The sequence below is a fragment of the Salvelinus namaycush genome, chromosome 37 (assembly GCF_016432855.1).
Source record: "Salvelinus namaycush isolate Seneca chromosome 37, SaNama_1.0, whole genome shotgun sequence".
Taxonomy (NCBI): domain Eukaryota; kingdom Metazoa; phylum Chordata; class Actinopteri; order Salmoniformes; family Salmonidae; genus Salvelinus; species Salvelinus namaycush.
In genome coordinates this window covers 23673425-23699430 of record NC_052343.1, presented here as the reverse complement: position 1 = coordinate 23699430, position 26006 = coordinate 23673425, and the positions used below count along the sequence as shown (strand labels likewise).

General features: G+C 41.1%; 2 long non-coding RNA genes across 2 annotated transcripts; one reads left to right on the top strand and one right to left on the bottom strand.

Moving 5' to 3' along the window:
- Positions 1 to 6854: 6854 nt before the first annotated feature.
- LOC120030783 lies at positions 6855 to 22012 on the bottom strand. Its single transcript, XR_005473684.1, has 3 exons — positions 21904 to 22012; positions 9460 to 10239; positions 6855 to 9422 (listed from the first exon to the last, which is right to left on the bottom strand). It is a non-coding gene; the product is annotated as an uncharacterized LOC120030783 (long non-coding RNA).
- LOC120030784 lies at positions 10137 to 15903 on the top strand. Its single transcript, XR_005473685.1, has 2 exons — positions 10137 to 10276; positions 15641 to 15903. It is a non-coding gene; the product is annotated as an uncharacterized LOC120030784 (long non-coding RNA).
- Positions 22013 to 26006: the final 3994 nt, after the last annotated feature.

Genomic DNA, 26006 nt, shown 5'->3' with positions numbered 1-26006 from the left:
CGTCCTGTGCCAACTCCCCGCACTTGCCATGCGAAGGTGGTCATTTGTCCAGGACGCGTTGTGCCAGCTCTACGCTCCAGACCTCCAGTGCGCCTCCACGGCCCAGTACATCCTGTGCCAGCTCCACGCACCAGGCCTCCGGCGACGGTCAGCAGCCCGCAATCTCTGGCGATGGTTCACAGCCCGGAACCTCCGGTGATGGTTCACAGCCCGGAACCTCCGGCGATGGATCGCAGTCCGGAGCCTCTGGCGATGGATCGCAGTCCGGAGCCTCCAGCGATGGATCGCAGTCCGGAGCCTCTGGCAACGGATCCTTGGCCCGAAGCCTCCAGCGACGGTTCCCCGGTCCGGTGCCTCCGGCGACGATCCACGGTCCGGAGCTTCCGGCGACGATCCCCGCACCAGAGTCGCCACCGAAGCTGGCGGATCCACGAGCGGAGCGGGGTCAACGTCCCGCACTGGAGCCGCCACCGAGGCTGGATGCCCACCCGGACCCTCCCCTATAGAGTCAGGTTTTGTGGCCGGAGTCCGCACCTTTGGGGGGGGGGGGGGGTACTGTCACACCCTAACCTCAGATCCTTTTATTTCTCTATTTGGTTAGGTCAGGGTGTGATTAGGGTGGGCAGTCTAGTTTTTCCTTTTCTAGGTTGGCCTGGTATGGTTCCCAATCAGATGCAGCTGTCTATCGTTGTCTCTGATTGGGGATTTTATTTAGGCAGCCTTTTCCCACTTGTTGTTTGTGGGATCTTGTTTTTGTATAGTTGCTTTGAGCACTGCAATACTGCACGTTTGTTATATTCTTTGTTGTTTTGGTTGTAAGTTTCACTATTAAATATAATGTGGAACTCTACGCACGCTGCGCCTTGGTCCACTCATTTCAACAGCCGTGACACTTATAACTATATATGAAAAGGCAACATATCATACCTTGGACATCGCACCTGGAGACACCTGTTGACGCTGCAAATAAATAGCAAATTAATTCACTTTATCTCGCCGTGGCAATCTTGAGTTTTCTGTAGGCACGAATGTCCACTTTACTGCATGCGGTCGCCATTAGTTACCACAAGTCACACCATAAAGACACATCGAGGACTCATCATGGATATAACCCGTTTTAGCATGAACATTGCTATTGGACATTGCCATCATCCACCATTTTAAAGTAGGAAACTGGGTGGGGATTCCTATGGGTTTTACCCTCAATGGCGCTGCCCATGTTGTCACAGCCACTATAAAGCAGTTATAAAGATGTGTCCTCTATCTCTATGTGGCACACAAAGTGCATATTTTCTGTAATACCACAAGTGAGAGAAATAGTAATGGCGTCTTTTTGTAGGCACTAACTCCACCATGGTTTGTTGGACAATGCCTATGAGGATATTTTATGGCGTCTTTTTGGGGGGCCTTTGGTAAAGGCCTTTGGTAAACACATGCTTAGGAGATCTGATACATTTTGTTTTATAAGATAATCTTCATCAGCTAACGTCCCTTTTTGTGACTTTTTAAAGAATTTGTTATAAAAAACAGCACATAAAGGCTTCAGAATTCATAAAGGTCATGTGCACTGACTGCTATTATGTCATAGTACAAAACATATACGATCTCCTAAACCTGTGTTAACCTCAGACTTTATTTATCAGCGTTTATTCCAAAACCCTATTCTTTCTCCATTCATTTTTCCCATAGGGATGGCTGAACGAACCAGAGGTAACTAATTTCCGGGTTTTAGTACTACAAAGCTGGCGAGTTCTGTACAACACATCCAGTAGATAGCATACATTAAGGATGCCAATTGGTGCCATACCAAGTACATGACAGCACTGACAGATCAACTTCACCCTAATCCTGATGGCTAAGAAATCATGAGGGAAAAAGTGAATGACAGAACCAACTTTTTTACTGATTGAACAACAGGTCTATATTTATGAGGATGTCATACTGAGAGTTGATACATATATTGGACTAAAAGCAATTTCAATGGACATTTTCTATTGAGTTTGCTTTTTCATCCAAGACTAGAACTAAAATCTGTGTCCAGGAAACCGCCCCCAAAGACTGACCATCTAATTACAGCAGTTTTCAGGTTAAAAGGCTACAAACAAATTGCATGGAAAAATAGGCTGCGTTTACATCTGATCTTTTGCCCAATTATTGGCAAAGAACTTAACTGATGGGTCAAAATACCAATTAGTGGGAAAATATCACAATTGGGCAGCCTGTGTAAACGCAGCCATTGAGGTTTGATTTAGGCCTACAGAATAGGATGTGGTACAGAGGTATGGTACTACTTTGCTGCATGCTTGATTTCATTTGAGGGGGTTATTTGTTATTATGTGGTGTATTACTACCAACCTACACAACCTTCATGAAAGTCAATTTGTTTTGCATGTCGTATAGCTCAATAGAGAGATAATCATATCCTTAAACTATGTATTTTAGTGTTTTTCCACCATGATGAAAGTTTTCCTTATTATTGATTTAAAATATAGGTACATTTAAGTTGCAATGAAAATGACTAAACTGAGTTAGACAGCAATGCTGCTGAGAGTTGGCCTATGATAAACCATAAAACCGTCAACTTCCTGTCATTGCAGACACTGAGTTAATGGGTTTGAAAAGTCTGATTGTTTCAGCTCTAAAGGTGAACAGCTGGAATGGAAACTTTGAGGTGTAAGAACAGGATGTGACGTCTTTGTGCTTCATGTTCTATTTCATTTTAATAGAGGTTTGGTTGATGTGTGGTTCTGTACAACTCCCCAATCTGACATCCATAACAGTTGAGGTTTAATTCCCTTAACTATCTATGTTTTGCACAAATATGAAGGTGGGTTTCACGACCTCAAACCCCAGATATGTATAAACAAACTGTTTGTGTTATACACAGTATAGATACTCCAATCTAGATACTTTTTTATTTAACCTTTATTTAACCAGGAAAGCCCATTGAGACAGTCTCTTTTTCAAGGGAGACCTGGCCAAGAAGGCAGCAACAATCAGTACATTACAAAATTAAAACATACAACAATACAATAGAACAGCAGGATTCAGCCTAAAAAAAGCATTTACACTCTTCCGTAACAGAGTCCCCCATCAATATTTTAAATTCATTCAGTGGCACTAACATATCTAGATGAAGCATGAATTGTAGACTATTCCATGCCTCTGGTGCATAAGACGAGAAGGCAGTCTTGCCTAATACTGTAAATGTCCTGGGGACTTTAAGTAGCAACCACCTAGCAGACGGTCTATGATAACTGCTGGTGGTGAAGGAGACCAGACTTCAGAGGTAAAGAGGGGAGTTTACCCAAAAGAGCTGTGTAGATGAACACATACAAATGTAGCTTTCTGCGCATATAAAGTGAAGTCCAATCTACAATTTGGTGCAAGGTAAGGTGCAATGGTAAGGTAAGGTGCAATGGTAATGCAAATGAATTACTTAAAAATCATACAATGTGATTTTCTGGATTTTTGTTTTAGATTCCGTCTCTGACAGTTGAAGTGTACCTATGATAAAAATTACAGACCTCTACATGCTTTGTAAGTAGGAAAACCTGCAAAATCGGCAGTGTATCAAATACTTGTTCTCCCCACTGTACCTAGGTATTTGTAGGATAACCCTTTTTCAATGGATAAGCCACCAGATGCGACAATGCTAACCTTCTCTGGCTGAGTGCGACCTCTGGTAAAGGTCATGAAAATTGTTTTTTTGTACATTCAAGACCAGTTTTAGACCATAAAGGGAGGCCTGCAGCGACTGAAAAGCAGTCTGGAGCTCTTCAAAAGCCTGAACCAGAGAAGGAGCACATGAATATATGACTGTATCATCTGCATAAACAGTTGAAGTCGGAAGTTTACATGCACCTTAGCCAAATACATTTAAACTCAGTTTTTCACAATTCCTGACATTTAATCATAGTAAAAATTCCCTGTCTTAGGTCAGTTGGGATCACCACTATATTTTAAGAATGGGAAATGTCAGAATAATAGTAGAGAGAATGATTTATTTCAGCTTTTATTTCTTTCATCACATTCCCAGTGGGTCAGAAGTTTACATACACTCAGGTAGTATTTGGTAGCATTGTCTTTAAATTGTTTAACTTGGGTCAAACGTTTTGGGTAGCCTTCCACAAGCTTCCCACAATACGTCGGGTGAATTTTGGCCCATTCCTCCTGACAGAGCTGGTGTAACTGAGTCAGGTTTGTAGGCCTCCTTGCTCACACACGCTTTTTCAGTTCTGCCCACAAATCTTCTATGGGATTGAGGTCAGGGCTTTGTGATGGCCACTCCAATACCTTGACTTTGTCGTCCGTAAGCCATTTTGCCACAACTTTGGAAGTATGCTTGGGGTCATTGTCCATTTGGAAGACCCATTTGCGACCAAGCTTTAACTTCCTGACTGATGTCTTGAGATGTTGCTTCAATATAGCCACAATTTTCCTTCCTCGTGATGCCATCTATTTTGTGAAGTGCACCAGTCCCTCCTGCAGCAAAGCACCCCCACAACATGATGCTGCACCCCCGTGCTTCATGGTTGGGATGGTGTTCTTCTGCTTGCAAGCCTCCCCCTTTTTCCTCCAAACATAACAATGGTCATTATGGCCAAACAGTTCTATTTTTGTTTCATCAGACCACGGGACATTTCTCCAAAAAGTACGATCTTCGTCCCCATGTGCAGTTGCAAACCGCAGTCTGGCTTTTTTAATGGCGGTTTTGGAGCAGTGGCTTCTTCCTTGCTGAGCGGCCTTTCAGGTTATGTCGATATAGGACTCGTTTTGCTGTGGATATAGATACTTTTGTACCTGTTTCCTCCAGCATCTTCACAAGGTCCTTTGCTGTTGTTCTGGGATTGATTTGCACTTTTCGCACCAAAGTACGTTCATCTCTAGGAGACAGAACACATCTCCTTCCTGAGCGGTATGACGGCTGCGTGGTCCCATGGTGTTTATACTTGAGTTCTATTGTTTGTACAGATGAACGTGGTACCTTCAGGCATTTGGAAATTGCTCCCAAGGATGAACCAGACTTGTGGAGGTCTACACTTTTCTTTGAGGTCTTTGCTGATTTCTTTTGATTTTCCCATGATTCAAGCAAAGAGGCACAGAGTTTGAAGGTAGACCTTGAAATACATCCACAGGTACACCTCCAATTTACTCAAATGATGTCAATTAGCCTATCAGAAGCTTCTAAAGCCATGACATAATTTTCTGGAATTTTCTAAGCTGTTTAAAGGCACTTAGTGTATGTAAACTTCTGACTCACTGGAATTATGATACAGTGAATTATAAGTAAAATAATCTCTGTAGACAATTGTTGGAAAATGACTTTTGTCATGCACAAAGTAGATGTCCTAACCGACTTGTCAAAACTATAGATTGTTAACAAGAAATGTGTGAAGTGGTTGAAAACCGAGTTTTAATGACTCCAACCTGAGTGTATGTAAACTTCCGACTTCAACTGTAGATGCAGCTCTGCTGGTTGCATCACATTTCCCAAATCATTAACAAAAATTGATAACAACACAGGAGCTAAAATGGAACCCTGGGGCACACCTCTATTCATCTCAAGAAAGGTAGATTTGTGATTGTCAGTATATGTAAGGCGTCTAGGTGTAGCAGGTAAGGCGGAGTCAGGCGCAGGACACAGATGAGTAATTCACGTAACTTTACTCAAAACAACAAATATTCCAAGAAGGAAAATAATCAAGCTCACAAATACAGACTAACTTACAATGAACAAACACGCACAAAACCATGGGGAAACCAGAGGGTTAAATAAGGAACATAATTATGGGAATGAAAACCAGCTGTGTACAATGAAGACAAAACAAATGTAAAATGAAAAGTGGATCGGTGGTGGCTAGAAAACCGGTGACGTCGACCGCTGAACGCCTTTCGAACAAGGAGAGGGACCAACTTCGGCGGAAGTCGTGACAGTATATACAGTGTTCTGTCAGAAAGAAAGTTCCTAAACCAATTTACTGCCACTTCACTGATTCCAATGTTACTGAGTCTAGCTAGCAACAATTCATCGTCAACTGAATCAAACGACTTTGATCAACAATACACCCAGCCATACTTAAAACACTCCACGTTCCTATGGGTGGTGACTCCATAACTGTTTTAAAACCACAGAAATACAATAAGAATACATATCTCTGGTGATAACTGTGACAAGCTTGTGTACTCTCTCTTATATGCTGACCACACCGCCCGCTTTTCTCACATGAGCACTGCAAAATAAATGTACACATACATGTTTTTCAGAGTCTGAGAAGCCAGACGCAAAAAAATAACTTAGTTCTACTTTTTACGCTTAACGCGCTGCAAGTCCCGCCTTTCCTATCTCCTCATTGGTTTTTAGGTGCATATACCCATATGAGTGATTGAAAGCTGAACTGAGGTCCTGTTGGTGGTGGTAATGCACCTTAAAGTTGGTTGCCAACCGTCATATAAAGTCCATAGAAGAAGGAGAGATGACTAGAAACTAATTAGGTTTACCCTTTTATCTGTGGATTAATTGTTGGAGTATAGAACACATTTCAGGTATATCATGTAAAATAACAACCCAATGTTTATATCCCAGGACAAATTCGCTAGCAACAGCTTGCTAACTAGCTAAATGTCCCCAAAATAATATAGTTGGTTCAGAGTTCGTTTTGATATTTAAACATGCGTGTCCGGATCGCGTCTGTTATGGATGGACAAAATCAACATGCTTGCGATGGCGCACATGGACGCACGCTCAGTGTAGCCAGCATGTTAGTGATCCCATAGAGGATATTATACATCCACAAATACTCTCATTCAGAGGTGAAGAACAGCGATTAAAGAAACAGAGCCAGTGTTTCGTAGGTCATTTGTCATTTTATTACAGTTTTAATTAGCTTAATCAGATCTCCATTGCTCAGATTTCTTGCACATGAATTACACTCAACATAGCTCAGGGACAATTGGTTAAATTAGTCAGTTGTCTGACCTCTTCTAGAGCAAAGCATGTGTTTGGTCAAGTTCTGAATGGATTTGAAGATCAGCTCCCTCAGTGATGTCATCAGTATCATTCCAATCAGAGTATAGTCAAAATGGGTTTAGTTCGCATTATATACTGTACAGTCAGTAACAGTGTCTGGCAGAGCAATAATTTGATCATAGTTGTGCTTGGTGCCACACCATGGACAATTTAGTTATAGACTTACTGACAGAGTATGTCTACTGTATCTGAACTGTTAGACATCACTTAACCTCTTTAGGGTGCCTATAGGTATTCTTATACAAGCTATTACATTTTTCATACAGTGAGAAAACATGACCCTCAATCGAATTGATTATTACTTAGAAATAAAAAATACATAATTACATCCAAAACACAGCATTGTAAAAGGCAATAATGCAGCAATTAAACTCTCCATATAATTGTTTACATTTTCATTGGCTGGGGAGGGGAGGAAGGCCAACATAGAAGTATCTTAATCAAGAGAGGACATACAAATGTGTGTTCAGTCACTACAGTATACACCATTCTACATCTGCTAAATGCTGGTAGGAAAACCTTGAGTCTTTGGGGAAACACAGGCAAGCTTATTCTCTTCTATAGTTTCAGTAGTATCGATACAAGGTTCAACTGACTTAAACTGTGAACATACGTTTTTCACGAAACAGAGCTGTACAAATTATACAAAGACTACCTCAGCTCTCTAATTATCTTGATGCAGTAACCACAACCTGTGATTCCTACAATCCAAAAGCAATACATGGAAAATTCAAATCTCTGAGGTCAAGTATTTGAACTCATCTTCCCCATATTCAAAGCAGTGTTTGAATAATAAAACAGAACGGTTTGAGGGTGAAATCAGCCACATCTCCTCTGATGTGATCAATAAATTACTCCCTTGTGTCACCAGTGGTTTCATGGAGTACACAACAGCAGAACAACCTAGCCATGAGTTATAAATAAATGATGAACCTCTAAGGATGTTTCAGGACTGGTGGTGTTTTAAAAGGTAACAATCAGCCATTGAAAAGGGGACAATCCCTTGTTATCTATATACAGTGAATGATATTTCGCTACACTCGCATTAACATCTGCTAACCATGTGTATGTGACAAATAAAATTTGATTTGATTTGATTTGATATTGATCATACTAACTGTTACAGATGCATCAGTGAGATGCAACATCTCCCTAGTGGACTAACATTCAACTGGTTTATATACAGCGTCTATATGTTCATCCTGCCTGAAACCTGCCATGTCCCTAATAAAGATTACACTTGAATTTGAAGCAATAAACTGAAAATAACTCACTAAGGTGTGCTAGAGCAAATATTGTGGTCCCACCCAATCTGAGCAATAGTCCAGTCCTCGGCGTACCTCCCTTACATGCAACTGTTACCCAATATCACCATGTTTGCCAACATCACTATGTTCCATAATGCTGAAGTCCATTGCACCACAACAATGATTGACATCCCACTGTTCTCATTCAAACCTGCAAATAGTGAAAAGAGACATTCAGTGTTAAACTACAGTGAGATAATGAGGAAGGTTTTGGACATGTAGCTTGTCTACTGATTACAGGTTAGTCCTTGGGGTTCTACTAGGGGAGTGATGCACTATCGAAGAGGAAATGGAGTCTCAACGTCTACCTAAAATACATTCAGTCAGAAGTTAATTGTGTCATCTTGTGCTGGTTTTTACAACAGTCCGTTTTCAATCAGCCATGTTAGGAAAATGTTCTCTCTCTCTGAACAGCACAAGGTATTCTTCTTTTTTGTTATTATTCCATTACACTGATGCAAATTCACTCTAGAAATGTCTATTTTGAAGTCATGTTTTTTTCTAAAGATATTTACACTGTCCATTTTAATCTGTCACATTTCCATCTTATCAAAAGCAAAGAACAGGAACAACACAAAGACGGTAGCATCATACACCAAATCTGCATGCTTTCATTAAAATAATGGACTTCTCATCACTTTGTTACAATTTTTTTAGGTAGCAGTCATTCACTTAAATGGTACATTTGGTACATTAGTTCAATTATATAGTTCACATCACATGGAATAGGCTCTGGGTGCCGGTTATGTCAGATGCCACAGACTGAAGGATGAGGTTGGGCTGAATATCAAAAGACCACCAACCCATTTTACTATGGATTGATAATATATGTTGGTGTAAGTAATACCTAAGTAACAACTAAGTTAATCAAGCTTCAATACCTCACATTCCCAACCCAACCTCCTCATCTCTGCTTCATTCATTATAACTACCCAACCTCCTCATCTCTGCTTCATTCATTATAACTACCCAACCTCCTCATCTCTGCTTCATTCATTATAACTACCCAACCTCCTCATCTCTGCTTCATTCATTATAACTACCCAACCTCCTCATCTCTGCTTCATTCATTATAACTACCCAACCTCCTCATCTCTGCTTCATTCATTATAACTACCCAACCTCCTCATCTCTGCTTAACCTTTACAACTGTGCCTGGCTTTGAAAGAAGATGTCCTTCATTGACTCATGGATGTGGGGTTGGCTTGGTGGTCATCATGTCAGTCATTGTAGCTTTAGATAGAGAACTAGTTTGTGTGGAGTTTTAGATCAGCTATACTATATTGTTTGTTCACATTTTACACCATTTATCTGAACTGGAATATAATGAATCAGAGCTGTAACACAATCCAATAAAGAATAAACAGATGACATACAGAACAAAGCAAAATGCACAGTTAAACATTGAGTCAGTTTCTGACAAATATCAATCCATTTTATTAAGAATAAGGGGGTCAACTCAATCCAATCCAATGGCATTCCTATCCAAGTAGACAGGAGTCAATCTCTCCAAAGGAGATGATTGTTACACTGTGGCATTAATGTCCACCCCTTTATTCTAGACCAGAAGAGTAAGAGGATGGGTCAGTTGGTAATACGTCTGTTACTGGTTTACATTCCAAAAACTGATGTGGGGACATGGTTAGTCAGAGGTTTGGGGCATATACCCCCTATTTGCTTGTCAAGTTACATTAAAGTTTTGGTCGTAATGATACGTCTTAATACATCATAGGTGGTCTGACTGAGACCGAAAGGGAGCACCTCGTGTGATTGGGCATGACCGGGAGGCCACACCCAACGCCTCAGTTTATTTGTTCAAAGAATTTGTAGGTGGGGTTTTCGTAGCAAAGGTTCGGCATCGTTGAGTTGGCGCTCCTCTGGGGTCAGCATGGGGTCAACCTGCTGTGAGACACGGAGGGTTTAAGGTCATACTGATACAGTAAGTGCTATGGTATAAGGAAGTTCTATAAGCAGGAAGTAGGGGACACTAATGTGCTATATGCTGCTGCAGGGAGAGACACTTTGAATACCTGCCTATGAAAAGCCAACTGACATTTACTCCTGAGGTGTTGAACTGTTTGGCACCCTCTATAGCCACCATGGTTATGATTTGATCCTGATGGTAATTTCTGAACATTTAAACGTCTTGAAAAATGATCTAGCAATGGCCACATTTACAGTAGGCCCAATACATTATCACTATTCTTGAATTGCCCTGCCAATGTTGTTCTTCTGAAAATTATAATTAAAATGTAGGTGTATGATCATACCGGTAATATATAACTTGTTGTATTACTTGTGAAACACAGCTGAGTGAGAATAACATAATACACTATATATACAAAAGTGTGTGGACACCCCCTCAAATGAATGGATTTGGCTATTTCAGCCACACCAGTTGCAGACAGGTGTATAAAATCGAGCACAAAGCCATGCAATCTCCATAGACAAACATGGGCAGTAGAATGAACTTACTAAAGAGTTCAGTGACTTTCAAAAGTGGCACCGTCATAGGATGCCACCTTTCCAACAAGTCAGTTCTTCAAATTTCTGCCCTGCTAGAGCTGCCCCGGTCAACTGTAAGTGCTGTTATTGTGAAGTGGAAACCTCTAGGAGCAACAACTGCTCAGCTGTGAAGTGGTGTGCCACACAAGCTCACAGAACAGGACCGCTGTGTGCTGAAGTGCATAGAGCGTAAAAATAATCTGTCCTCGGTTGCAACACTCACTACCGAGTTCCAAATTAACTGTTTGTTGGGAGTTCCATGAAATGGGTTTGCTTGGCTAAGCAGCCGCACAAGCCTAAGATCACCATGTGCAATGCCAAGCATTGGCTGGAGTGGTGTAACGCTCGCCGCCATTGGACTCTGGAAACGAGTTCTCTGGAGTGATGAATCACAGTCCATTTTAGTGAACGGGTGTACCTAATAAACTGGCCACTGAGTGTATATGATATGAATAGTGATAGGCGAGTTAATGAAATAGGCTACCAATGCCACATAGGTTAGCCTAGTCTACTGTAGGCTGCAGAGTTTTGTAGTTCACGTTTCGCCTTGCAAAACTGGTCAGATAATATCTTGTGGCTTCATGGGGCATCAAAATCAAAAGTAAAATGTTTCTTTAGTTCTTATTTTATTTTCAACTTTACATTGTTAATTCTATAGCTACTGTAGGCTACTATGTTATTGATTAATATACAATTTATCATAATTAAGTTGACTATTCACTTTGATCCTGGCTTAAAAGATGCATCCTGTGAAACCAAATGAAAAAAACAAACAAATGCAAAGTAGGCTATTAAAAAATGTATTGGCCATGTTACTGCTGTAGGCTACACATCTCTTGCCCAGCACCAGTTCAAATGCCACCTGTGTGTAGCAAATTACTATGAAATTGATTTGGTTGGTGCATCGATTAATAGACTTTTAAATGAATTGAATAGCCATTGATCATTGTTAAATTCAACTGTCTGACCCCATAAGAACCCAAAATAAGAGCTTGTTTTACTCCATTGTTTGTAAACAATGTACTGTAATTATAAACAAACACTGTACAGCTTTACAACATCCAATGGTTGATCAGTCTTTCCATTCATAGCTCAGTCTATAAATGAGAGTGGTTACATTTCAGCCCCATACCTCAGCTGTTAGCTAAAATCCCAGAATGTTTTTCGAATCCCAGGCTGCAGCTTCAACACAAAATGATCAATATGACAGAAGAATGTGTGATCTTTAAAAAAATCATAATTAGCTATTTTACGAGGCCTACTTTCTACATGTATCTTTATGGGTGTATGATATGAATAGTGATAGATGAGTTAATGAAATCGTCTACCTACAGTATGACACAAAGCCTATATCGATCTATAGGCCTAGGCTGTTCATTCTAATGCTACTGTAGGCCTACTATACTAATAATTCATAAATAATTTATCCTAATCAAGTTTAATATTCACTTTAATCCTGGTTAAAACATACATTCGTACAGAGTGCAGCAGACTGGCTTTCAAATCACTGCACAGGTATTGCCTTGGAACACTTCATAGACAGGTAAAACAGGCGACTGACTAGCGTGACCTTTAGTGTAGGCTAGGCCTAGAAACATACAGTAAATTCAGGGAATACTTGTAAAGCTGTGGGAGGAGTGCTATGATCAAAAGGCCATTCAGCTCCTGAAATTAATATTTTTGAAATCGAGCATAATGTCTAATCCTTCGAGAGGGATACAATTCACCTACAATGACACAAGCAGGCAAAGGAATTATGTTTCTGTATCTAGAATCCACTCCAGGAAGATGTCCAGGTCGTCTGTAAAACAATCTAAGATAGATGCCCTCAATCTCACAAATTATCAAGGAACCCACCAGGTACAACCCTAAATCCGTAAACATGGGCACCCTCATAGATATTATCCTGACCAACTTGTCCTCTAAATACACCTCTGCTGTTTTCAATCAGGATCTCAGCAATCACTGCCTCATTGCCTGCATCCGTTATGGGTCCGCGGTCAAACGACCACCCCTCATCACTGTCAAACGCTCCCTAAAACACTTCGGCGAGCAGGCCTTTCTAATCGACCTGGCCCGGGTATCCTGGAAGGATATTGACCTCCTCCCGTCAGTAGAGGATGCCTGGTTGTTCTTTAAAAGTAATTTCCTCACCATCTTAAATAAGCATGCCGCATTCAACAAATGTTGAACTAAGAACAGATATAGCCCTTGGTTCACTCCAGACCTGACTGCCCTCAACCAGCACAAAAATATCCTGTGGCGTACTGAACTAACTTCGAATAGTCCCCGCGATATGCAACTTTTCAGGGAAGTCAGGAACCAATACACACAGTCAGTTAGGAAAGCAAAGCCTAGCTTTTTGAAAACAGAAATTTGCATCCTGTAGCTCTAACTCCAAAAAGTTCTGGGACACTGTAAAGTCCATGGAGATTAAGAGCACCTTCTCCCAGCTGCCCACTGCACTGAGGCTAGGAAACACCGTCACCACCGATAAATCCACGATAATCGAGAATTTCAATAAGCATTTCTCTACGGCTGGCCAAGCTTTCCTCCTGGCTACCCCAACCCCGGCCAACAGCTCCCCACCCCCCGCGGCTACTTGCCCAAGCCTCCCCAGCTTCTCCTTCACCCAAATCCAGATAGCAGATGTTCTGAAAGAGCTGCAAAACCTGGATACATACAAATCAGCTGGGCTAGACAATCTGGACCCTCTCTAAAATGATCCACCACCATTGTTGCAAACCCTATTACTTGTCTGTTCAAACTCTCTTTCGTATTGCCCAAGATTCCTAAAGATTGGAAAGCTGCCGCGTACATCCCCCTCTTCAAAAGGAGGTGACACTCTAGACCGAAACTGTTACAGACCTATATCCATCCTGCCCTCCCTTTCTAAAGTCTTCGAAAGCCAAGTTCAAAAACAGATCACTGACCATTTCGAATCCCACCGTACCTTCTCCACTGTGCAATCCGGTTTGTGAGCTGGTCACGGGTGCACCTTAGCCACGCTCAAGGTACTAAATGATATCATAACCGCCATCGATAAAAGGCAGTACTGTGCGGCCGTCTTCATCGACCTGGCCAAGGCTTTCGACTCTGTCAATCACCGTATTCTTATCGGCAGACTCAACAGCGTTGGTTTCTCAAATGACTGCCTCGCCTGGTTCACCAACTACTTCTCAGATAGAGTTAAGTGTGTCAAATGGGAGGGTCTGTTGTCAGGACCTCTGGCAGTCTCTATGGGGGTACCACAGGGTTAAATTCTCGGGCTGACTCTTTTCTCTGTATATATCAATGATGTCGCTCTTGTTGCGGGTGATTCCTTGATCCACCTCTACGCAGATGACACCATTCTGTATACATCTGGCCCTTCTTTGGACACTGTTAACAAACCTCCAAACGAGCTTCAATGCCATACAACACTCCTTCCGTGGCCTCCAACTGCTCTTAAACGCTAGTAAAACTAAATGAATGCTCTTCAACCGATCGCTGCTTGCACCCGCCCGCCCGACTAGCATCACCACTCATTTAGTTTTATGGTTCAGACTTAGAATATGTGTACAACTACAAATACCTAGGTGTCTGGCTAGACTGTAAACTCTCCTTCGACTCATATTAAGCATCTCCAATACAAAATTATATCTAGAATTGGCTTCCAATTTCGCAACAAAGCCTCCTTCACTCAAGCTGCCAAACATACCCTCGTAAAACTGACTATCCTACCGATCCTTGACTGCGGCGATGTCATTTACAAAATAGCCTCAGCAACACTACTCAGCAAACTGGATGCAGTCTATCACAGTGCCATCCGTTTTGTCACCAAAGCCCCATATACCACCTACCACTGCGACCTGTATGCTCTCGTCGGCCTGCTCTCGCTACATATTCGTCGCCAGACCCACTGGCTCCAGGTCATCTATAAGTCTTGGCTAGGTAAAGCCCCGCCTTATCTCAGCTCACTGGTCACCATAACAACACCCACCTGTAGCATGCGCTCCAGCAGGTATATCTCACAGGTCATCCCCAAAGCCAACACCTACTTTGGCCGCCTTTCCTTCCAGTTCTCTGCTGCCAATGACTGGAACGAATTGCAAAAATTCGCTGAAGTTGGAGACATATCTCCCTCACTAACTTTAAGAATCAAATGTCTGAGCAGCTTACCGATCGCTGCAACTGTACATAGCCCATCTGTAAATAGCCCATCCAACTACCTACCTCATCCCTATATTGTTTTTTTTGCTCTTTTGCAAACCAGTATTTCTACTTGCACTCTTTTGCAAACCAGTATTTCTACTTGCACATCATCATCTGCACATCTATCAGTCCAGTGTTAATTTGCTAAATTGTAATTACTTCGCTACTATGGCCTATTTATTGCCTTACCTCCTTACTCAATTTGCACACACTGTATATCGATTTTTCAATTGTGTTATTGACTGTACTTTTGTTTATCCCATGTGTAACTCTGTGTTGTTGTTTTTTGTCACACTGCTTTGCTTTATCTTGGCCAGGTCGACAGTTGTAAATGAGAACTTGCTCTCAAACTGGCCTACCTGGTTAAATAAAGGTGAAAAATATATTTAAAAAAATAACAAACAAAATTGTACTCTGTTTGTACAGTTCGAACCATGCCAGCATGACAGTTGAACCATGCCAGCATGACATCAACATTAGGGTAGACTGTTACACCCTGATCTGTTTCACCTGCCTTTGTGCTTGTCTCCACCCCCCACCAGGAGTCTCCCATCTCCCCTCATTATCCCCTGTGTATTTATACCTGTGTTCTGACTGTTGCCAGCTTGTTTTGTTCGTCAAGCATACCAGTGGTTTTCCCCTTGCTCCTGTCTGGTTCCTGTTTTTGACCATTCTGCCTGCCCTGAGCCTGCCTGCCGTCCTGTACCTTGAACCACCACACTGGATTATTTGACCTATGCCTGCCCGGACCCTGATGCCTGCTGTTGTGTTCCTTTTGGACTTCGATCTGGATTACTGATCTTTGCCTGTCCTTGACCTGTTGTTTTGCCTGCCCCCTGTTCTAGTAATAAACATGTGTTACTTCGACACTGTCTGCATCTGGGTCTTCCCTAAAACGTGATATAGACTAGTTGAACAGGCATACATGTTCGCAGGCACAGAGATTACATTTACAACAATATCTACCCTAATAGAAAGAAACAAGGCATCACCCTCAATCTTTGCACAGGTACCAGACTGTACAAATGAGCCTAGGTAGGCAGACAGACACTGCTGTGGTAGATACTACTATCAGGCATGCTTAGGCAAATATTTTTTTATTGTAAAACCAGCTTCAGTTTTAGAGATTTACAACAGTAAATTGTTGTATTGTTTCTCACTTTGCTAGTAAACTTAGCTAGCTATCTTGCTGGATATGCAATAATTGTTATTTACATCTGTTTGGAATAGTATCTTGCGTCATGTCTATAATTTTGATTTAAATGCATCCAGGGTCATAACCATGGTCAACCTTCATCAATTATGTTACATAGCTAGCTAGTGAAAATATTTACAGTTGCTGATCTGACACGTTTGCAAACAAGTTACAAATGCGAGGTGTGGCGCATAAAAGTTGGCAGGCACCAGGCTACTAACTGGCTAGCCAACACCAGTCCTTCTGTGTGTTTTATGGCAGACTACAACCCAAAAAGGTGTATTGCTGCCACCAACTGAACGGGTTGAAACCAAAACAAGGTAAAAGATAATCCATACGTGATAGGGAAACTAACATAATACACTCAAATAAAAATAGTACATTGACAAAAACTCCCACTTCTTCCAATTATCCATATCTCCCTTTTCAGGCTCTGGGCCTGAGAGGGTGGTACGGCTTGTGATAATATTCCATGTAACTCCTTCGCCCAATAAATATTTTTCTTTGGTCATGACCAAAAGCTTTACAATGATCACACTGCATTGGTCTTGGGATAAATGCTCTGACTCTGTAGTTAATATACCCCAACTGCACCATGAGTAGGGATAGACTCCATATTAAAAAAGAACAGATACTCTTCACGTTTTCTTCATTCACCTCACGATTCATCCGATGTGCATCAATCACTCCCGGAATATTTTTAATCTCTTCAACATCTACTTCCCACGAGACTCCAGATATAACCTCCTTGAGGGGTGCGATGTTCCTAAGAGACACACACAACACTTCAAACTTATCAAATCAGGTGAGACGCAACACACGTTTCTTCTGATCCTCAGAAGCACAAAAAAATCTAAACCAACCTGTCTCTCGTGATCCTCACAGCCTTCACTCTTCCCAGCACTCTCTCCACCAGTTTGGATATCTCAAATGGATTCCTCAAGATTGGTAATTCGATCAACTGCTCCTCATTTATAAACCGTACTCCTACAAGATACGAAGTGACATTCTCATCACTGTACTCTACTTTGCTTCGTTTTCCTTTCATTTGGACAATATTCCAATTCTCCTTGATTCTACCGCCGTTAGAGAATCTACCTCAACATCTGCTTCCGCCATCTTTCCAGAAAATTGCTTTCTTTCTCCAATCCCTGAGAAACCTCCAACTCCAGTCATGTGCTAACGTCTGCCAGTAAACCTAGCTTTAGGTGGCTGGTTGTACTTGCTGTTTAGTAGCTAGCCATATCTACAACCAAAAAGAGAAGAGGTTTTACAGTCGTGATACAAAATATATTCTATTTTTAGTCATTGCTAGTTAGCAAACAGAAAAATTATTGGATTTCCTCCCACTGTAACACAGTAGTATGTCAGCCAGCAATACAACATATGGGTTTCAGTAGATTAACTAAAGTTAGCTAGGTGGCTTGATGGAAAAATAACTTAGCTAGGCACCGTATTTGACATTTGCCTTCTTGGTGCTGGCATCACTGGCTAAAAATGAGATTCTAACGTTAGATAAATCCAACTCTTTGTTTCAAATAGTCTTCGCTATATTCCGGTTGAAACCTGTATGGTTGAATGTTACCATCATAGCCAGCATGCTCAGTGGTGACCTGTCAATCAGGGCAGGTGGGGCAGAGCCTGTTTTGAGCCCCACATTTTTAGCTAATAAAATCTAAGGGTAGACCTCAATTTCAAACCCCTTGGTTGCTGCCATAGAGTTACATTAGAAGTGCCTATACAAGAAGGCTCAAGGTCATTGGCCACAGATAAAATGATGTCAAATCACATATCTACAGTAGCTTTGATTGGACTGATCATGTCAACAGAATACTTTCAAAATCTTAGCTAGCAGTCATCATCATGAATCAAGACGACAATCTACCGGCAAATCCTTTTTAATCCTTGTCATATGATGAGAAATTATAGATAAAACGTATCAGTGCTCATTGGCCATAAGCATTACACAAGTTGGAAATAGCAAATTCAACAATGAGTGGTTTGGAAGGAATCAGTGACAGTGGCTAATTGCAAGCATTGCAAAGCAATCACTAGCCTGCTATTCAGTGGAGTGGGTGTGTGTGGTCCCAAATCTGGGATGAAGTGTCTCTTTTCCAAGTTTAAAATGATAAACATTCAACATTGGCCATGCTGTCAATGAAGCATGATTTGTCCCGCGCTCAAAACAACTGTTAACGCGGAACTGCGAAAACTTGACTTCAGTGAGTTCAAGACAACTGGGATTTTTGGAAAAAATGAGCTCCGACTGGGAATACATTTTGAACGGTCATCCAACTCAGAATTGTAAGTCGGGAACGCAGGCCTCTTTCAAGAGCTACAACCTGAAGATCAATGACATCATCATGATTCAACTTTGTTATTTTCCCATCAGAGTTCCCAGTTGTCTTGAAAGCACCATAAATCCAGAAAATGCAAGACTTTGATGACAAAATTTGCCCACGGAGTACCGCCGTGCCACCTTCCTGTTCAAGTGAGCACAGCACAACAAGGTGAGTCCAAAAATGTCTTGTATGCTGCTACATAAATTATGTAATATGTCAGGGAGATATGTATACTGCAGCTAAGAGAGTAATACTTAGTGTATGTTGTGTAATAAGCTGTTAGTAGCCCATGTGCCTCACCCTAATAATTTGGTCTATTTAACCGTCTTTATTTTGCCTACTGTTCTGGCTTGGTGGTGTACATGTAGCCTATAACCTGTTTTAGGGAAATGTAATCATCACATTTTGTAAGAGCTTTCATTGTCTGCTTATATGCCCCCTTTATTTATCCTATGGTTCTGACTTGGTGTACAGGGAGAACACTAAGAACAGCCGATGTTCTGAATTCTGTCGCTGTACATTTCAAAAACGCTAAACAAATAGTTATATTGACTACGTCCATCCTAGCTCGCTCATTAATGTCTTAATCGAAATTATGGATTGCCACTTATGCCATAGTTTGTACATCTCAATTGTCATTAGAAACCACATTTGGCAAGTCAGCCATATCAGCTATGTTTTTTTTTAAAGCAGTAAATGAGGCCGAATGAACTGTTTCGCTGCCAGACAAGGCTCAGCTGATAGCCAGGTGTAACAGTGGTTAGATTTTGGGACTGCTGTTGGGACAGCTTTATGTAGGCCCTAACAGTTTGTGGGCACAGTTCATCACCTAGTGCAATTAATGTATTGTTTAGTGTTGTGGCTTTGCTGGCATGCATCCCACTTGTTATTTTTTGCCCCACCAAAATGTACATGCTAAAATCGCAACTGGGCCCGCTCATTTGGCAGGATTAGGCAGTCGCCTTTCTGAGATAAACTGACCAAGACGCACCTCCAACAACAACACATAACACCTCACATAATTCTGCCCCAAAACAATGACAATTTCAGTCAACCAGCGCATAAGGGCATTTTAGGTGAGTGTTGATGCCACCCCCTGATAAGCCAACGGCAGGGGCGCAAAATATTTAGCTTGTTCATGCCCAGCGCGCCTCTCCAGGGTGCTGTTGGGGAGACGCAGCGCTGCGGCGGGTCATAAAATTAATTTCAACATGAAGGATGTAGGCTACGGTAAAAAGAGTAGTAGCCAATAGTAGCCAAACTGGTTCTGTAGCTCATAGACTGGAGACCAAATGTATTACAATGTTATGAGGCAGACACTTTTTCAATCATTAAGTTATGAGGAGAGAGTGCAGGAGAAAGTCAACTAAAAAGGCAACAGGGCAGACATCAGCTTTGGAGCGGCTGCGGCATAATCAAACAGAGGTGGACAGCAAATGGCGCTGAAAGTAATTCATTTCAACAATTGTCTTTATTTTAATTCGACTTCGCTAATAACAAGAAGGCTTGGTTTGACAGACGGAATTATGATATCCATAAATGTGTTGTTATAGCCAAATCCTCCAATACTGTCATCATGCACTCCTTAAATACCTCCGTGTCTGGGAAGGGCTTGGTGTGTTAGGTTAAAACCAGGGTTCAAATTGAGTGAGGGTATGCCATACCCTTTGTTAAAGAAAAGTACAAAAAGGATACCTATTGTTAGCTTTATATTTTGAAATAAATCAAAAAGTATCCAGATAATATAAAGCGTCCTATAACAACGCTTAACACCATGCTGCCTTATGCTAGAAACAAGCTTTAAAATTCACACAGATATCTGCATATCTGGATGTATTGATTCCTCACTATGACATTCTGAAGCTGAGCTGCAGCCTTCAATATTGGAGGAGAGAAAAACATTGACTTTGCTATCCCTATTAATTGAGCTTTTCATTTTCTGAAAAGAGAAGATGTTTGTGTTTTGTCCTATATTTTTATTAAATTTTTAATCCCAGTCCCTGGAGGAGGCATTTTGCCTTTTGGTAGGCCGTCACTGTAAATAAGAATTTATTCTTAAACTGGCCTGCCTAGTTAAATAAAGGTTAAATAAATAAATACAAATAAATGAAACCCAGGCAGCTTTTAGGGAAGAACTTCTGTTGTTGGGTTAAGCAACGGAGGAGTAGCCAGCAGTTGAAGCCTAAGTTGTTCTGCGTCGGTCAAGCCTCTGTCTGGGTGGAAAGGTAACTTTTGGAAGTGCCATGCTTGGATTTATAAGGATGTCTAATATTAAATTATTTGCAAACAGCAACAGTTTGGTTGGGAACAAAACACTCTGGTTTGACAGTGGAGAAAGATGGTAAGAATGCCCATTTCTCTGTCCATTCTTCCCTGAAACTTCTATTTTCATTATCCACCTTTCTTTTGAGACTTTTTCAGAGGACATCTCTTGATTGCAAGACGTTTTTTCCCCAATAAATGCACAAAGAAATATAACTAATTTAATAGAGACATTGGTGATTTTATCAGTGTAACCAGAACAAACATATTAGAACATGTTATTGACATTGAACTGTTTATATAGCATACTAATCAGATGAAAATTAGCTGGCAATTTTAGTCTAATGAAACATATCAAAAAGGAAAATGATGTGGCGTGGGGTGGGGAGCGTTGTAATTCTACCTCGTTTATTTGCTGAAAATGATTTTAGAATACAGAGACAGAAAAAGAAGGTCGGTGACATGGAGTATTTCAGAGGTGTTAATGTTGGGTAAAGAGAGATTTGCACATACATTTTTTTGCAAGTCAAAGGCACAATTCCCTTTACCCAAAGACCCATTCATGTGAATGTAGATTTATGTATTTTACAGGAAGTGAGCTATAATCATCAATGTCATGACAACATAATGAAAGAGCCCTAAGCTTTAATATATAAGATTCATTATGTTAAGATACCATAATCCAATTGGTAGCATATTACATTGTAAATTATACACCAAACATGCATTTCCTATGTTATATAATGCGTGTTAACTGGTGATTTCTATCCTTTGGTGGGCAAATTTCACAATTTAATTGACTCAGCACATTTATAAATGGTGGCTTTGATCCCAGTTTGAGGTTTAGGTTGCTTGATGTTTATAGCTAACTAGCAGCACACTCAAATATTGTTGTGCAAATCTCTCTTCACCCGCCATCAACACCAACAATCTCTGAAATCGTTCTCCATGCCATTGACCTTATGATTTTGTTTAGTGGGTGGGAGATTTTCAAGCAAAGATCTACTCCTCATCTGATTGGTTAACGACAGCGGTGTCAGCATGCAATTTGCATAAAGTAGAACTGACCTTTTTCTATCGCTCTGCTAGCAGGGTTCGTGCTGCGCATTGCTCAGCGTGCTCCCGTTGAAAATGGGGGCGGACCTTCGTCTGGCGAATACGGATGTTGTGGAAACCCTACGTGAGAAAGGGGGATACCAAAGATGTTAATTGCTAAACTCTCTTATTGTTCTAGCTGTGGGGACACCGTCTTCCAACTGATGGTGAAATTCAAGTCGCACTGAATTATTTCTGCCTAATGCACCAATTCATGTTGTTACTCCTATGACCAGAGAAAGTTAAACATTCCTTGATATTAAAAAAGACAAGCCGCTAACAATACCCACGCAAGCTTATCGGAAACACTCTCCCATACTCATTCATTGCAGCGGCACGTGCATTTTATGGCATATAAAAGTGTTAAACAAAGTCTTGACATTGCTGACTAACAACTTAAACATGAACTCATTCAAAAACAACAGCTCTTTGCTGTATTCGTTGACTTTCTCTATTGTCATGGTTTTGAAAGTTTTGAAATCTACCGGCATCAACTTTTCTGTGTGTTCGAGGCTTCTTTTTACAGTCTTTGGCTGTAAGTCAATCAAGGCGATTTGAGCTATCTGATTGGCCAGTGGTAAACTTGCAGGTGCACTTGACTTGCTCTCTGGGCCTGCCGGGAAGACGGAGTTCTACCCGCAGACACATTAAATTGTTAAAACAAGGAACGCTTTGCCTTCCCGTCGCTAGGGCTGCTGAATCAAGTGTATTTAACGGGAACAACACAAAACGAATACAAAAAAATAGGAACGCTTTATTGTTTTGTTTTTTTACAGACATTTTTGACGATCGAATAGCAATTCCTTGGAGATCGACCAGTAGATCGCGACCACTGACATAGCTAATGATTTATCAAATGTAGTTGAAAATACACACACAACAAAAGTCATAATTAAAGCCTAATAACGTTCCAACCAAATAACATGTGCTGAGCCTGCTGACACTATTAAAAACAGAAAATAATTCCACTCATTGAATTGGAACAAGTGAATTTGACTTAGTAGACAAGCAAAACCATTGTCTATGGTGCTTAAGACAGTATTGCTGCTGAGGGTTGTCATTTGGCCTAGAACAAACCATAAAACCATAACCATGTTGACTTCCTGCTCTTGCATATACTGAGTTACAGTCTGTGATGTTTAAATACTGGAATGGAAATGTTGAGGTGAAAGAACAGGATGTCATTGTGCTTCATGTTCTATTGAATCTAAATAAGTGCTTGGTTGATGTGTGGTTGTGTTCAACTCCCTGTTCTGACATAAAAATGCATAAACACATTTGCAGAAAACTTAAGGTTTTATTCCCTTAACTCTGTTGGCTATGTTTTGTACAGATATGAAGGTGGGTTTCAATCTCAAGACCTCAAATCCCAAATATGGCAGCACACGGTTTATAGTGTTGCACACAGTATAGATACCTTCACCAATCTAGATAATAAAATAGGCTACACCAGGTCACAATAAAAGCCATACTTTAGAACACTCCACTTTCATGTGGGTGGTGTGTTTATTAATAAGTTATTATAACCAGAGAATATCTCTCTGGATATAGCTGTGACAGAACAAAAGCGTCTCTCTAGGTGACCCCATGCTGGCTGATATTATAAAATCAAGACAACTATCCCATCCTGTAGTCAGAGGGGAAGTACAGTGATTCAAGAAACAGTGTTTCGTGGGTTATTTCTAATTTTATTACAGTTTTAATTAGCTTAATCAGATCTCCATTGCTCAGATTTCTTGCACATGAATTACACTCAACATAGCTCAGGGACAATTGGTTAAATTAGTCAGTTGTCTGACCTCTTCTAGAGCAAAGCATGTGTTTGGTCAAGTTCTGAATGGATTTGAAGATCAGCTCCCTCAGTGATGTCATCAGTATCATTCCAATCAGAGGATAGTCAAAATGGTGGGAGTTCACATTATTTACAGTCAGTATCTGTGTCTGACAAAGAGCAATCATTTGTTCACAGTTGTGCTTGGCGCCACACCATGGACAATTTAGTTATAGACTTACTGACAGAGTATGTCTACTGTATCTGAACTGTTAGACATCACTTAACCTCTTTAGGGTGCCTATAGGTATTCTTATACAAGCTATTACATTTTTCATACAGTGAGAAAACATGACCCTCAATCCAATTGATTATTACTTAGAAATAAAAATACATAATTACATCCAAAACACAGCATTGTAAAAGGCAATAATGCAGCAATTAAACTCTCCATATAATTGTTTACATTTTCATTGGCTGGGGAGGGGAGGAAGGCCAACATAGAAGTATCTTAATCAAGAGAGGACATACAAATGTGTGTTCAGTCACTACAGTATACACCATTCTACATCTGCTAAATGCTGGTAGGAAAACCTTGAGTCTTTGGGGAAACACAGGCAAGCTTATTCTCTTCTATAGTTTCAGTAGTATCGATACAAGTGTAACAGTATAACTTTAGACCGTTCCCTCGCCCCGACCGGTCGCGAACCAGGGACCCTCTGCACACATCAACAACAGTTACCCACGAAGCGTTGTTACCCATCGCTCTGCAAAGGCAGCAGCCCTTGCAGAGCAAGGGGAACCACTACTTCAAGTCTCAGAGTAAGTGACGTCAGAGACTGAAAGGCTGCTAGCGCGCACCACCACATAGCCAGCCATTTCACATCGGTTACATTCACCCCCCCTTTTGACCCCCTCCTTTTCCGCAGCAACCAGTGATCCGGGTCAACAGCATCAATGTAACAGTATAACTTTAGTCCGTTCCCTCGCCCCGACCCGGGCACGACCCAGGGACCCTCTGCACACATCAACAACGGTCACCCACGAAGCATCGTTACCCATCGCTCCACAAAAGCCGCGGCCCTCGTGGAGCGATGGGTAACGACGCTTCGTGGGTGACTGTTGTTGATGTGTGCAGAGGGTCCCTGGTTAGCGACCGTGTCGGGGCGAGGGGACGGTCTAAAGTTAAACTGTTACACAAAGTTCAACTGACTTAAACTGTGAACGTACCACATTTTCATCCACTAAACAGAGCTGTACAAATTATACAAAGACTACCTCAGCTCTCTAATTATCTTGATGCAGTAACCACAACCTGTGATTCCTACAATCCAAAAGCAATACATGGAAAATTCAAATCTCTGAGGTCAAGTATTTGAACTCATCTTCCCCATATTCAAAGCAGTGTTTGAATAAAGAAACAGAACGGTTTGAGGGTGAAATCAGCCACATCTCCTCTGATGTGATCAATAAATTACTCCCTTGTGTCACCAGTGGTTTCATGGAGTACACAACAGCAGAACAACCTAGCCATGAGTTATAAATAAATGATGAACCTCTAAGGATGTTTCAGGACTGGTGGTGTTTTAAAAAGTAAAATGTTCAGAATTCTGAGAGTAGTGAAAGATGATTGGTTTTGGTTAGGATCATCTGTAGTACAGTAGGCCAACAGTAGTTGCACTTGACACTGTTGATTATGAAGAAACCTCCTACTGTGTATGTAACCATCCAACACAAAGAACTCTCTCTGGTACCAAAATCATGTAGTGGATAATAAATTAAATGTAAAACCCATCCAAGAGGTCAACAATCAGCCATTGAAAAGGGGACAATCCCTTGTTATCTATATACAGTGAATGATATTGATCATACTAACTGTTACAGATGCATCAGTGAGATGCAACATCTCCCTAGTGGACTAACATTCAACTGGTTTATATACAGCGTCTATATGTTCATCCTGCCATGTCCCTAATAAAGATTACACTTGAATTTGAAGCAATAAACTGAAAATAACTCACTAAGGTGTGCTAGAGCAAATATTGTGGTCCCACCCAATCTGAGCAATAGTCCAGTCCTCGGTGTACCTCCCTTACGTGCAACTGTTACCCAATATCACCATGTTTGCCAACATCACTATGTTCCATAATGCTGAAGTCCATTGCACCACAACAATGATTGACATCCCACTGTTCTCATTCAAACCTGCAAATAGTGAAAAGAGACATTCAGTGTTAAACTACAGTGAGATAATGAGGAAGGTTTTGGACATGTAGCTTGTCTACTGATTACAGGTTAGTCCTTG